This window comes from Scophthalmus maximus, chromosome 7 (genome assembly GCF_022379125.1).
Source record: "Scophthalmus maximus strain ysfricsl-2021 chromosome 7, ASM2237912v1, whole genome shotgun sequence".
NCBI lineage: Eukaryota > Metazoa > Chordata > Actinopteri > Pleuronectiformes > Scophthalmidae > Scophthalmus > Scophthalmus maximus.
Window position 1 is genome coordinate 7,117,073 of NC_061521.1, and position 15,231 is coordinate 7,132,303.

The following is a 15,231-nucleotide window of genomic DNA, read 5'->3' on the forward strand; positions in this document are numbered from 1 at the left end:
TTTAGCTCCGGAAAAACGCTAAACTTCGTGGGTCCCCACCCTCCTCCTCAAACATATGGGCTACAGCGAATGAGTGGCGACGGTAAGAGGGAATTTGAAGCATGGTACGAGACGGTGCGTCACGGTACGTTTCATTTTAAAAAACGAAGCCGTTCGTTGCTGTCAAAACTATGTGGATATTCTCTTTGAAGCCTACTGCATTTTCAGAAAGGGCTACATCAGTGAGACAGGTGTAGACCCTTTCAGCTGCGTCACCATCGCATCCGCCTGCATGAAAGTGTTCCGTACAAATTTCTTAGAAGCAAACACGCTCGCCATCCCATCACCAGACAACTATCGCAGTCAGTTTGAGTCATTTTCAAACGTCAGCATCCAGTGGTTAGAGTGGGTAGCATTCAGCGAGAACATTTACATTCAGCACGCACAGATCCAGGGGGAGAAGGCCGTAGACAAATACTTTGTAGATGGCTACGCAGAGATGGGGGGGGGGGGTGAAATGTGCATGGGAGTTTCTGGGATGTTTTTATCACGGTTGTCCCTCATGTTTCCAGCCTCACGAGACCTGTCCTCTGACCGGCAAGCCGTTTGAAGAGTTGCATGCACTCTGCGAGGAGAAATTGCAGACGCTGCGCTCGGTCCACAGCCTGCGAGTCTTTGTCATGAGAGAACATGAGTGGCTTCAGATGAAAAAGCAAACCCAGCGGTTCAGGACTTCCTGAAACGTTACAACCCTCTGCAGCTTCTCTCCCTGCATGATGCTCTCTACGGGAGGAGAACCCAGCCCTGTCAAACTCAGATACACAGCAGCTGCTAATGAAACTGTACAGTATGTTGACGTGACTTCCCTGTACCGTTATGTTAACTGCACGTTTCCGTACCCCCTAGGAAACCCTGAAATCATCTACACTGATTTCAAAGAGTCTCAAAGCTACTTTGGTATCATTAAGGCGGATGTATACCCTCCCCGGGGGCTCTTTTTCCCTGTTTTACCCTACAGAACAGCCGCGGGTAAACTGGTGTTTACGCTCTGTCGCACATGCGCAGATCTGAATTACCAGGGAGGCGTGTGTGTGCATGACGACGAAACCAGGGCTTTGAGGGGTGTTTGAGTGACTCAAACGGAATTTAACAAAGCTCTGGAGCTGGGTTATCGTCTAGGTAAGATCACTGAAGTGTGGCATTTTGAGCAGCGCAGTGATTCTGTCTTTGTAGACTATATGCACACTTTCCTGAAGGGAAAACAGGAAGCCTCAGGTTACCCCGCCGATGCCTTAGATGAGGAAAGTAGAGCCCAATACATCAGGGACTACGAAACCAATCAGGGTATTTTGTTGGACGCTAACAAAATAAGTCTGAACGCTGCTAGAATCGGGTTTCCATGCATGTAAACGTGCACGTTTACGTTGTGAACGTTTTAAAAGGTAATATTCCTCTGACTTCTGCGCAATACAACAAGCTTAAAAAGCAGAAAGAGACGCTCAGACTGCTGGTTGCTAAAAGACCAAGTCTAAAACGCAAACGCAGTGCTCTGATGAATGAATCTTGGGGATTAATTTTGCCTCTGCTCGCAGCGGTCGTCCCCATCGTCGGTCATCTTATAGGAGGCCTTGTTAATAAAAACTAAAGAATGTCTCAGAGGTCAAGCCAAAAGTTGTTTCTGCTGACGCCTCAGCAGATGAGTCAAACCGTTGTGGTGGTTGAGACGTCGTCTGTGAGATGCATGGCGGAAAATTATTAGGATGTGCAAATGAGGACTATACTTAACGAAGCGGGTCAGGATCCATATGAAAAAATTAAAAAATACAATGCCTTGCTACAGAGATTTCTGGCCCTAAACCGACAAGGGGATGAGTTGAGGGTTTCTCCTGAAGGGGGCAGTGGAGGAGGAGGAGGAGGAGGAGGAAGAGCTTCTACGCATCGGGTGTAGAATGTGGAGGGGGAGCAGGATGAAATGAGAAAAGCCGCTGATGAAACGCTCCAGGATGTATTACTAAACTTGCCTCAGCGCAATCATTAAAATGTTCGGTATATCATGAATAAATTGTCTAAAAGTGAGAATGGTTGGACTTCTACGGGAGAGTTTATTTATCATGGAACAACAATCAAAGGCTCTCCCATGATTGACTTGTTTAAGAATTTAGCGTCTCCTTTTAATAAAAAATCCCCAGGTACGCAGTCCACAGGTTGGGAGCAATTTTTAAATTCACTATCAACACTCAACATTCCGCTGTCATCGGTGCCAAACCCCGTGCACACGAAAAATATAGATGTCTTAAAACCCCGGGTATAGTGGAGGAGGAGGAAGAAGTCACGCCGCCGAAAACAAAAAGAAGACGAGTTGTTTTATCCCCACGTTGGTTGGTAATGGAGTGAGATCGTAATATTAAATAAAAAAGAAAATAAACCATGACTTTGATACAGTTTATTTATTATTTCACACACTACGTTCACAATCTATGGCAATCTTTAAACATTTCCAGCGGACATACGCTGTGTCTGAAACATTCGGTTCTATATTTTCTCGAAAAGCAACGTTGATATTTTTTCACAAGATGAGACACCGCTTCATCATTTCTGGTCACATCATCATGATACATGGATAGTATATTCTCATAAGATAGGCCGCTGGCTCGATGACAGAAGTAATAAACACAATGTTGTCCGGATACGGTAGACAGGACATCTTGAAGCTGTTTCTTTTGGTAATATATATTACCAAAAGAAACAAAAGAAAAATTGTAATATAGTTTTGGGGTAGACATTAAATCTGGAGGAAAACCAAACGAGTCAAAAAAGGTGGCGCTTCCGTCACATTCCAAACTGAGGGTCCAAAAAAGTGGGTCGTCTGAAGGAGTGCATCAGCGACTGCAGTTGATCCGAGGCCCACACTCTGCCAAACTTGTCACCCACTAAATGTCTCAAGATACTGTCCAACTGATGGTTGTTCATTTTAGATCAAATCAGTAATAATCCACCAACACTCTTCGTTTGGAATCAATCTCCAAAATTGAGTCGTAACAAGCGTAAACTATCAGAGTGGTTGTATGAGGCAGTGGTGCCCTGAATCTCATCTCCAGTCTTAAACTCCCGTTGGAAATTGGGGATAAGGCATCAGAATCTTCTCCAGCGTTTAAGTTAAAACAAACAGTGAATACCCCTGCTCAAATTCTTCTCTGTTGATACTCAGCGGTAAATCTTTCAAGTGTCGTCCTGTGGACGTAAACATGTTATAAAACTCTCGGACTGAGATGCCGTGGTGAAACTGGGGCTGAAACGCTTTTGTAGGGATCTGACGACCATCCTGGCATAAAGCCATTTATTCAATGTCGTTATGAATAAAGTTAAACGGAGACTGCTTCCTGTAAACACTTGTGATTAACCATAGCAATAACTATGTACTTTGGCATGGTACCTAGGAAGAGATTCTCTTTATTGCATATTTTTGAATTTTCAGGGATGGAGTATGTTTTAACGTTTACTCTAGATAGAGGCTAAAGAGCATTGCACTTTTGCAATCCAGCCGCATGTCCTAAGCGTACAGCAGGTGAGACTGCGGTCTTCTTGATGGCATACTATGTCGCTGTAACAGTAGAGCTGATAATGTCCGGCTTTTATATCCGCGGGGTACGGAACTGAATTTGGAGCTGATTTTGGAACTGAATTTACCTTCATCTGAAACCATTCAAACGGTTTCATACCCATCATGTAGGCCAAAGGCTGAAATAATCTCATTTTGCAATTGGTGGTCGCTGCATAATCAAATCTCTTTTTAATTTTACAGTACTTAAAGGATACGTCCATTCCTAGTTCCCATGGATAGGAGTTCAACTCATCCTGAAGCTGATATAAGTCATCGTATTAGCCGCCTCTAATTTTTTGCCAATGTTTTTTGCCGTTATCACGTCTCCATTCAAAACGTGCATCCTCTTTGGGGAGGTTAAACCAGGTGTGAGGATATGTAATCTCCGTCGAAGCGACTTCAACCAGCCCTGCCAAATTAACATGCTAATCCAGATCCGTCGGATAATTAGAACTGGTATTATTTTTAAATACGCTGAGACTTGCGTTTGAAGGCAGATGGACGTAAAAGCCCTCTCCCTGTGATTGATCCATGACGCTTTGATGCTGAAATTACACTCTGCGGGCCAAAACTTTTCTGGCCAATTACCACATTTCACTAATTTCTGTTTCTCCCCTCTGACGACTCGCTCATCCAGCACACGCTCCATCGCGTAAATCTTATCAGGAGCCACATATACTTTTTGCAACTCTGCATCATAATCTTTGAGTCTGTAGACTGGGGGGAGACGTGGCACACATTCATGCACCGTAAACACCTCTTCGGTGACGCTCTGTTCGTATTTCTTATCAAACACACCCCTCACTTTGGAGATTCGTGCAACATCTCCCGGCTTAAAATTCATCTTTAACTTTTCGCTGTAGCGTTCAGGGATGGCTCCGTACAGGTTTTGAAAAACTTGGAGGGAATTTTCAACCGACGCCTGCATAGGTGCCATTTTTATACTTATATGATAGCTATGATTATATCCGTGAACCAAATCCTGCAAAACATCAAGGTACCTGCGGGTGTTTTTAGCCGTAAAATACCTCCACATTCTAGTTTTTAACGTACGGTTAAATCTTTCAACCACTGAGGCTTTCAGATCACTGGCTGTAGCAAAATTAATAACTCCTCTTTTCTTTAACGTGTTCTGAAAAGTCTTGTTGAAGAATTATTTACCAGCATCTGTTTGTAACTTTTCAGGAGTCCCGCTGTCTTCAAAAATTGAGTCAAACACTCCTCAAAGACCTCACATACGCCTTTTTGGTAAATACATCGATGACGGTTAATAAATAATTAGAGCCCTCATTATACTCACTCAAGGCCTGCATGTCGCACAAATCAGCCTGAAATTGATTGAGAGGTCTTGGTACAAAAACTCTGTTACTAGGAAAATGTATTCTGGCTGGTTTATGCAGCATATAGGTATCCTCCTCTGACTCTTGCCTTATCCACTTTTTCTCCAGTCTCATCTTTCAAAGCTCTACAGAGTCGCTCAAATCCACCGAGGCTTCCAGGGTGTGAAGGATCGTAATAAACTCTTTTCATGACATGGTTCCTCTAACCCTCGCAAACAAGCACTGAAAACATAAGAGCCGGAGGCTTTTTTTATTCATCAACATGTTTTATTCGAAAAAGTTTCATCGTTTCACTGCAAACAAATATTGAAAAACTTTTTTTTTCATGTTTTTAAAATACATACAGCCAGCTTCATCGCCACGGTTCCTATCGTCAACCTCCTGTAATAATGGAGTCTTCTCAATTCATCGAGTGCATCTATTGAGGGGTTTATTTGCATGCAATGTTTAACCACATCTACAAAGTGTACAGTCATCAGATCACACACGGTTAATGTTCCAATCTCCTGCATGCTTTTATGAAAAACCTTGGCTAACGATACTTCTGACCTAGTCTCATATCTTAAAACTGTATTGCACCAACATATCTCAAGGCATATTCAAGGCTGTCATACATGTGCATCGTACACGGTACATCATATTCTCAAATTTAATTATTTTAGCATCATCGGTACATTTGTTTTTGATAATCTTACACAAAACATCAATTTACACAGTAATAGCGGCATGTTCATTTATCGGCTGCTCTGATTTTCCAAAAAAATGTCCCATGATTTTATCCCTCGAGCAAGAACTCTGCAGATTTCTGCAAAATCTTGATTTTTCCCACTTCTCCTCTGGTCAGCTTGAAGAACACACGCAATGTTTTTTCATCAATGCGTCTCTCGCATCTCAGTTCGTACAGAAAAGCTTCAGTGAGACCGAGGTCTCTGCAGTCTGAGACTTTGATCTGATACGCTTCGAGGGTCTTCTGGACGGCGGGAATGAAACGATCATTCAAAAGGCGTTTGTTCATCTCGTGAAAGTTTGTCATGTAATAATAGTCTGGGGCATTCTCCAAACACTCGTGCTGATTCTAACTCGGGTGGTCCACTTGACAACCAAAACAGCTTTCTTTTCTGAAAATACGCAAAGCCTCGCTCAACAAATGAACCATTATAGATTTCACAGTTTTTTTAAGCTGTTGTCGCAGGTGACAGCCGCTGCTGCTGCTGCGGGCAACAGAGGAGGCCGACTCGCGGTTCCTGAGTGGAGAGTCTGGGGATGGTTCTTTGCCGCAATGAGGACCGTCACCACAGTCGCACACGATATCGCCGCCGTAATGCTCTTCATCAGACACGGTGGTAGATGACGGTGGTGTCAGTTCGTCTTCAGAGACAGGTGGAGAGGCTGGGGATGACAGCTGGCTAGGAGGGAGAGACATCGTTTCTTCTTTCAGAGTAACTGATGAATAAATCGGAAATGCCGGTTTCAGGGGACGGGGTTCTCGGATGTGACGCTGGATGAGGAGGAGGAGTTATGAAAAGAGATTTTTTTCAGAAAAAAAATCTCAGACGACGTCTGACTACTCTTGTAGAGTTCTTTAATCTTTCCTCCAGCATTTTCAACCAAACCGTCAGAGTTCGTACAGACACAGTTCGTTGGAGGCATAGTTAAATGCATAGTCCCATGCACCTCCATCATCTAGACCCCACTCCTCTCGAGGAGACGAGGTCTGGATTCGACACATATGGATCATTCGTTTCTTCCGGGCAGACCAGCCAGCATTGCCAGCAGGTGGAGGGGGAAGGGGGGGGTTTGATTGAGATTGAGTTGTGAGGTGGACCATTCTACTCTCTTACACGTTTTATAAGATTTAGTAAGAGAGAGTGAAAAGTTTTTGGAATTCATGTTTTACAACACTGGAACATATCTTTGCATTGACCGTTACATTTGACATTTTACTTATATGGTTCATGCATATTTTGTGTTAACATATTTATCATGGGTTAGGGTTAGTGGTAGACATTGCAGCTTTAATAAGTTTTAGGTCAGTGGGTGATTTTTACACCGTGATGAAAAAAAAAATTTCAGGCTCAAAGCAATACCACCATCAACATGACCAGAGAAATCATCATTCGGTGTTTGATGGTCTATCTTGGAGGATGTACAGATCAACTGTTAAAAGAGTATTATGTAAGTTGCAGTACATGTTAAAATACAAATAAGGTGATCTTTCTTTCTCTCTCTCTCTTCCTCCCTCCCATATTTAATGTCTTGATTAAGGTCAAAGTCAAATCACAAAATACATCCATCACTGTCATTATTCTGCCTCTGTGAACTGTGGAGGACATTATTCCTCTGTAAGACTTATGGGTTTTCTTTGAGCGTGTTTTTGTGTTTTAGCTCTTAAGTTTTATTTTGGAATTCATTTTCTGTTCCCCTACGTCTTGTTTTCTGTTACTCCAGCTTTCCTGTGTCTTCCACCCTTGTGATTGTCTAAACATCTTCCTGATGTGTTTCACTTGTGTTCAAGCATCCCTGGTTCCGTGTAGTTCATCTGGTTATTTTTGTCTCCTGTTATGTCTGCTCTGTGTTTTGATTTTGCTCTGTATTATGATTTGTTGGTGAGCTGATCCTTTTACCTACCTGGAATGAAAGTATGCTTTTCTCATACATTATCAGATTTTTCTGAAACATTGACTAAAAAGGGGGTTTATTGTCCAATGTTTGGAAGCAATTTGAGAGATGTTCAATTAAGACTTTGTCCTTTGTTGTATAGTCTGTAATACAATCTTCTTGCCATTTCAGTATGCTGATGAAGACAGTGTCTCACAGACATGACCTTAATTAAGTTTTGCAAATAAATGTGAAGCTCGGTGAGATACTGAGGGGGCAAGATTGTTGATGGCCTTGAATGTAAGGAGGAGGATCTTGTAGATGATGCGGTATTTGAAGGGGAGCCAGTGGAGTTGCTGCAGGACAGGTGTTATGTGACGGATGGAGGGGGATCTGGTAATGATACGGGCAGCAGTGTATATAGTGTGTATAATTAAGTTATATTGAGACAAAATATGAATTGATATCATTTACTTTAATTAGTGAATCCAAATATTTTTTATCCCAATAATGAATAAATATAAATACATTTGACTAAGATATTTAATAAATATAAATTAATTTAACCAAGATAATTAATCAAAATAAATTAATTCCATCCATATATTTAGTAAATACTAATTGAATTTCCCCAGACACTTAATAAATCTACCAGTTAAGGTGGTTCGGGCATCTGGTAAGGATGCCCCCTGGGCGCCTCCCCTGGGAGGTGTTCCAGGCACGTCCAGCTGGGAAGAGACCTCGGGGTAGACCCAGGACTAGGTGGAGAGATTATATCTCCACACTGGCCTGGGAACGCCTCGGGATCCCCCAGTCAGACCTGGTTAATGTGGCCCGGGAAAGGGAAGTTTGGGGCCCCCTACTGAAGCTGCTGCCCCCGCGACCCGACCACGGATAAGCGGTTGAAGATGAGATGAGATGACTTAATAAATCTAAATAACCTTAGCTTAGATAATTAGTAAATATAACCCAATGTTGCCAGAGATGTTGAGTTGGATTTACTAGCAATTTTGGGCTATATAACCTATTATTTGGCACACTCTTAATAAATCCAACATATTTAAATCATTACTCCTATTAACTTGTACAATATTTTTTTTGTTGAAATTTAACCATTTTATTCATTCCTTTTTAATCAAATTTGAATTCATTAAAATGTATTGAATTATATTACGTGTCACTTTGTTGCCATCATTTTTTTGAATAACCATTGGTCACATTTGTCACGGGGTATGTCGCCTTTTTGTATAAATCGGTTAAATGGCGCCTTTTTGTATAAATTGGTTAAATGGCTTCCAGTTTTTCTCATACATCTCCAATTTGTTTTTTAATACATATGTTAAACTCTCCTTGGACATAAATTGCCATATTCCTGATCCAAGCACCAATTGTAGGTGCCTCCATTTCTTCCACTTGAGAGCTATACTCCTTTTTTGCCTGCAAAATCAATGAATTTATATTCTTGCTCATCCTCCCACCTGCTTGTCTGGTTACCATGGGGTCAAGAGCTTTCAGTTGCTCAGCGCCCCACCTCTAGGACTCTCTGCCTCACTACATCCAACACTCCACTTCCATTACCACTTTCAAATCTCACCTGAAAACCCATCTTTTCAGACAGGCCTACTCCCTTTAATTTCATTTGCTTTGACTAGAAATACCCCAACCTTTCTCTTGTTTTTATTATTATTAGTAGTAGTAGTGCTTTTATGACTTCTTGTTGGATGGACTGAGTGTTTTTATTGTTGATTTTGTAAGGTGATCTTGAGTGTTGAGAAAGGCGCCCATAAATAAAATGAATTATTATTATTATTGATCACCTTCCTCCAGAATGCTTTAATATTGTCACACTCCCAGACACAGTGCATACATGTTCCTTTAGCCTTATTGCATTTGAACAAATGTCAGGTATATTACTGTTGTATTTATTTAATTTGACAGAGTTGTGTATGTCGGAATCAGCCAATTATATTGGAGTAACTTTAAATTAGAGTTTTCTGTTTATTTCTGAGACGCGTTGCAGTTGTTTTTCCAGTCGTTTTCAGAAATGTCCTCTTTTAAGTCCGCCCTCCATGTCTCAAGCTTGGCTATCGATGTTTCTCTAGAGCCAGATGCAAGCCAGTTATATATTGATGAAATCAAGCCCCTCCCAACACAACTGTTTGTGACAAGGACGAAAGTGCAGGAATTCAGATTGATTGGTTTTGCATAGAAGAAATAAAGTTTCGCACTTGTAGATATTTTAAAAAATGTTTACTTGGGATGTCATACATTAGAGAGATTTCTTCAATTTCTTCGCCTACTACTTATTCCTTTCTTTGCCCATGTCTGGAATCCTGCATCCAGCTTGCCTGGTTTAAATGAAACATTGCCCCACACTGGACTGAATTGTGACAGGGAATCCAATATGTTCATATATTCTTTTACCTCATACCATACATTAACCATTTTAAGAACTATAGGGTGAGCAGTATGTGTTCTTAAGTACTAAAATACAGATACAAATGCAATGGTACCTTAAAGGATCATGACTCCACGTCCATCCATGACGAAGTGTCTCCAGAAGAAAAATAGAACATTATAATTCTCAATTGTGCTGCTAAATAGTACCACTAAAGATTTGGACATTTCAGCCCCCCAGTATCAAATGGAAGATACAGCAGAGGTGAGCGGATTCTAGGAAATTTCTCATTCTATATAAATGTCCTGAAGAGTTATGTGATTTTCTTAAACATTATATCCTATATAGTCAACATTTTTTCAGAAATACTTATCCCCGTTGGTCAAAAGCAGCCTGGCAGTGAAGATCATCCTGTTGTTTCAGGAGTCCCCTGTCACACAGTTTCTTCCTCACGCCGTCATACTGCCTTTGCTGTTTGTAAACATCTGCTGATAATTCTGCTGTTTTTGTACATCACTTCTTTCTTCGCTCTCGTGGCCTTAAGGATGTTTTCTCTGTCTTTGTAATTGTTACGACCCAGCTCGTCTGGGGAAAGGGTGGTAACATAAAAAAACAGATTTGGTGGTTTGACTAAAATGATTTATCGTGAACAAAAGAAATATGATAGCAACAATTGTGTGTCTTAACTAAGGGAGGAGAAACAGGACGGGTGGATGCTGTTTAAAACAAAGAAACAAGTAAAACGAAAAGAGAACTCTATGAAAAGCAGAGTACAAACAAAACACATTAAATACAGCACCCCTGGTCCTAGTGTAACTAACAAAACCAAAACTCTAAAAGGTGAATGTGCACAAATCAATGATTACAAAACTAAGCCTGTCCAAATCTCCCATTCCCAAACGAAATTAACAAAGACCATCTATACCATACACACAACAATAGCACTAAATCTCTTGGTTCTATGCATCTATGCATACTGCCGAGTCAGCTGCCGCTAATGATGTGTCCAGTCCAATTTTAAGAGCAGGGTAACTCGTAATTGATGAGATGATTGGAGGACCGGACCAGGTGCCACTCCAACACATCCTGCTTTACATGCTTGGAGTGACAGGTTAGACACTGAATGGAGAGGGAATTATGGTCCCCACTGGTTGCCAACAGCAGGTTTTACAGTTAGCAGAAGAGCATATATGGTCTGGCTACCTTGGGGTTACTAAAACGTATGACCGTCTCTTAAGGAACTTCTTTTGGCCAGGTTTGAAGGTGGATGTGGTAAGTTTCTGCGGAACTTGCCACACCTGTTCGAACCACGAACAAAGTCAGATAATCAGTTCCAGTTGACGATAATGTGTGTTTCCACTCGGTATCCTGAGGCAATTCCGTTGAGGAAAATCACTGCACCAACTTCCCTGCCTGCCCCTCTCCGGAACCCTCACTCAATCCTGAGCCTCTTTGTGAGTAAGGTGAACCCATTCCTGAACCGTACTCACTGTTGTTCCCGTTCGATTCGGCTGAGTCGTTTCCCCCACTCCCTCCGAAAGACTCCGGAGGCTCGCAGCCGTCAGTGAACTGTTTCCTGTGCTTAGCATCAACTCAGATAAAAAGTCTGAAAATTCAGATAAAAATTCAGAGTATGGGCCTGGTGGTCGATATACAACGACTACAGTAACTGTTTTTTGACATTTCCAGCTTGGGTGAAAGAGGCTAAGAGTTAGGCTTTCAAATGAGTTAAAACTATGTTTAGGTCGAGGGTTAAGCAATAACTCTGATTGGTAGATTGCTGCTACTCCTCCTCCTCGGCCTGTGGTCCGAGGAATATGAGTATTATTATAAGAGGGAGATGTTGATTCATTTAAACTAACATATTCTTCTGGCTGTAGCCAGGTTTCAGTCATACAGAATAAATCAACGTGCTGATCAGTTATCAGATCATTCACTAACAAAGATTTAGATGGGAGTGACCTAATATTAAATAATCCACATTTTATTGTTCTATTCTTAGGTTCATTTATAGGCTTTGTGTTGATCTTTATGAGATTTGTGTGAATTACACCTCTTTTATTTACCTTTGGTTTAGATAGTTGAAGTGGTTGTGGGGCATAAATAGTAGGGATCGACCGATACAGATTTTTTAGGGCTGATGCCGATACCGATTTTTTTTTTTCATCAGCCTTAGCCGATGACCGACACGTGTCGATTTTCTTGAGCCGATATTTGGAGCCGATACTACTTTTGCTCCCTCAATTTAATAGTTAAATAGAATTAAATTCAGCTGGTTGTCTCGTCTGATCTGAGGTCTTAGTCAAAGTGGTGTTATGGCCAAAGCCGTGGCTACCTCCCTGGATAGAGGGAGACGAGGCTCACGTCACTCTGGAGCATCTCGGGAGTTCCCACCGCAATGGGACTCGTCCGGCCGCGAACGGGATCCCCTGCGCAAAGCCTGCGGCGCGGTCAGGGGATCCCGTTCGCGCACAGAGTCGGGCAGCCGCGCCCGACTCTGTGCGGGGCACGACGGGGGGCGCCGCCAGTCCCAGCCTGCCGAAGCAGAGAGGGGAAAGGCGGGGAAGAGAAGGAGGGTACGGGGGGAGAAGAGCCAGCCGACGAGCAGAGAGAGCGCGAGGACGTGGAGGATGCGTAAAACAGCAACCACGAGCCACATCGGCCGATGCCGATACACGTAAAAAACGCAAACATCGGCCGATATTATCGGCCGGCCGATATTATCGGCCGAACACTAATAAATAGTTTCTATGGGGTTTTGTGGGGGCGACAGCTGTAATAGAAGCGCAGAGAAGCGTGTAAGACTGCAACTCTGCTTCCTGGTCCCAACTCGGAAATGTCACGGGTTTGACCGTCTAGGTAACAGAGTCAGGTTTCCACAAATGAGAGTTGCTCCATCCAAAGTTGAATGAATGCCGTCTCTCCGTATCAGACCAGGAATTCTCCAAAAGGTGTGCCAGTTATCTATGAAGCCCACATTGTTATCTGGACACCACCTCGACAACCAGCGGTTTAGTGATGATGTACGGCTATACATGTCATCACTGTTCAAGTTGGGCAAGGGTCCAGAGAGTTCGACATTGTTCTTACATAAGTACACACCGAATCCATATTCATTTTCATGACCTCCGATTGGCGTAATCGGGTGTCGTTACTGCCGATGTGAATAATAATTTTACCATATCTACGTTTATCCTTAGCCAGCAGTTTTAGGTGGGATTAAACGTCGCCTGCTCTGGCCCCTGGGATACAGACTGTGGTCGCTGGTTTCGCTAACTTCACGTTCCTCAAAACCGAGTCACCAATGATCAGAGTTGTTTCCTCAGCGGGTGTGTCGAGAGGGGAGAAGTTATTAGAAACGTGAAGTGGTTGGTGGTGAACCGTTGGCTTCAGTTTAGGACTATGCCTCTTATTGGGGACAGTCACCCAGCCCTGTCCTCCCGGCTGCTCGGGAGCTGCTGAGGGAGCTGAAGGAGCTAAAGAAGCTACACTGGAGCGGCTCGCACCGGCTAGCGGGGACTGGCTAACAGTATCAGCTAATGACTTACTCTCCACGGTGCAGAGCCGCGCTTCTAACAGACTGAGCCTCGCCTCCATCCTAGCAAACAAACTACACTTACAAGTATCACTATCGCTAAAGGAGGCAGAGGAGTAACTAAACATGGAGAAAACAGAGCAGGAGAGGAAGAAGCCATTGTTAGCTGCTAAAGCTAACTAGCTAAGCTACGGTGCGGAGCGCAGATAAGAGCGTGTCAACTGCTGTGAGTTAGCGAGCGAGTCGCTAAAAGAGGAAGAGAGCTGTGAGTGTTTAGACTTAACAAGGGAGAGTGGAGCGGATAGTTTCCCAATAGTTAGAGGAAACCGCAGTGTTAAAGAGAGACAAGGAGGAGCGGTGGATAAACACAGTTCACAGAAGCGACAACAACCGGAAGTGACACAATACGTTACCGCGAGAGTTCTATTAATGTCCCCCCCTATGAATTACCCGAAAATATTCCGGGACTGTTACAGTGTTAAATTTAACAGAGTAAGGGAGAGAGTGCACCGTGTCATTAAATTTAACTTTCACAAACCTTGTCCCATCTGCAATTCCCTTTCCCGGCCATTCTCCTTTTTATCGGTGATGTCGCCGACACTCCCCTGCCGTGAAACTTGTCCAGTATCTCTCGTTTGATAGTTCTTTTCCAATTACACGTGTTGTACCCATTTCTCCAGTGACTCTACATGCAATCAGTCCTCTGCAAAGCTCTCTCACACACTTCATTAATTCCATCGCTGTGACTACTTCTTCACCATCAAGCTCCATTTGTCAATTTCTTCTTATAATCTTGCTTTTTGTTGCCATGTCCAATCTGTTAGTTCAGTCCATGTTTTATTGCCGTTGTCCTCAAAGCCGGTCCTGTGGTCGTTGTAGCCATTGTGTCCGTCCGAAAACTCGTCAACGAAAAAACTAATCAACTTAAATATTGTTTAAAACCCAACAAACCCAAGACCAATAGGGAAGTCTAGGTTCACAGGATTTTCTTTTTGCATTTAAACCATCACTGACAAAAATATGGCCAACCTCACAGCAGGAATTGTCTGCTGGTTAAAGATGGGGGGGGAAAAGAGCTAACAGCACCTGGTATTCCCAGGCGGTCCCCCATTCAAGTACTTACCAGGCCCGACCTGATTGGATTCCGAGATCAGACGAGATCGGGCGTATTCAGGCTAGTATAGCCGTAAGCAATTCTTCCATGCCAACTCAGGCTCTTTATATATATTCTAAAAGTCAACTACCGGTTCTGGTGACTGTCATATTCTGTTTTCATTGATTTAGATTTGTGTGAAACCAATAGGGAAATGTAGGTTCACAGGATTTGTTTTTGCATTTTAGACCATCACTGATGAAAATATGGCCAACCTCACAACAGGAATCCAAAACAAAGCAGTGAGGTAGTCCCCTCTTATTCCAAGTCCTTTACCCCCATCCCAGGCCAGCTCCCACCCAAGTACTAACCAGACCCAACCCTGTGTAGTTTCCGAGATCTGGCGTATTTAAAAAAAATCTTTTTACCATCTTCTGCATGTCATTTTTAACCCAAACAGGCATATCCATTACCCTCAACCCATGCACCCCTACAGAGAATTTATAACTACAACCTTTCCCTTCGGTTTTAATCCTCCTATTCTTCCATAACCCACACATCCCTCATCTTATTCAACACAGCCGTCCATGTTAAATCCCTCCCTACTGGCTCCTTCACACCTAAATAAACCCCTAACAATACAATACTCTCTAAAGCCCCTTTCTCACTGGCTAAAAACCCTGTTTA

General features: G+C 42.8%; 1 pseudogene; it reads right to left on the minus strand.

Moving 5' to 3' along the window:
* Positions 1–14,525: 14,525 nt before the first annotated feature.
* Positions 14,526–14,643, minus strand: LOC118316038 (annotated as a pseudogene).
* Between the last annotated feature and the right edge of the window lie 588 nt (positions 14,644–15,231).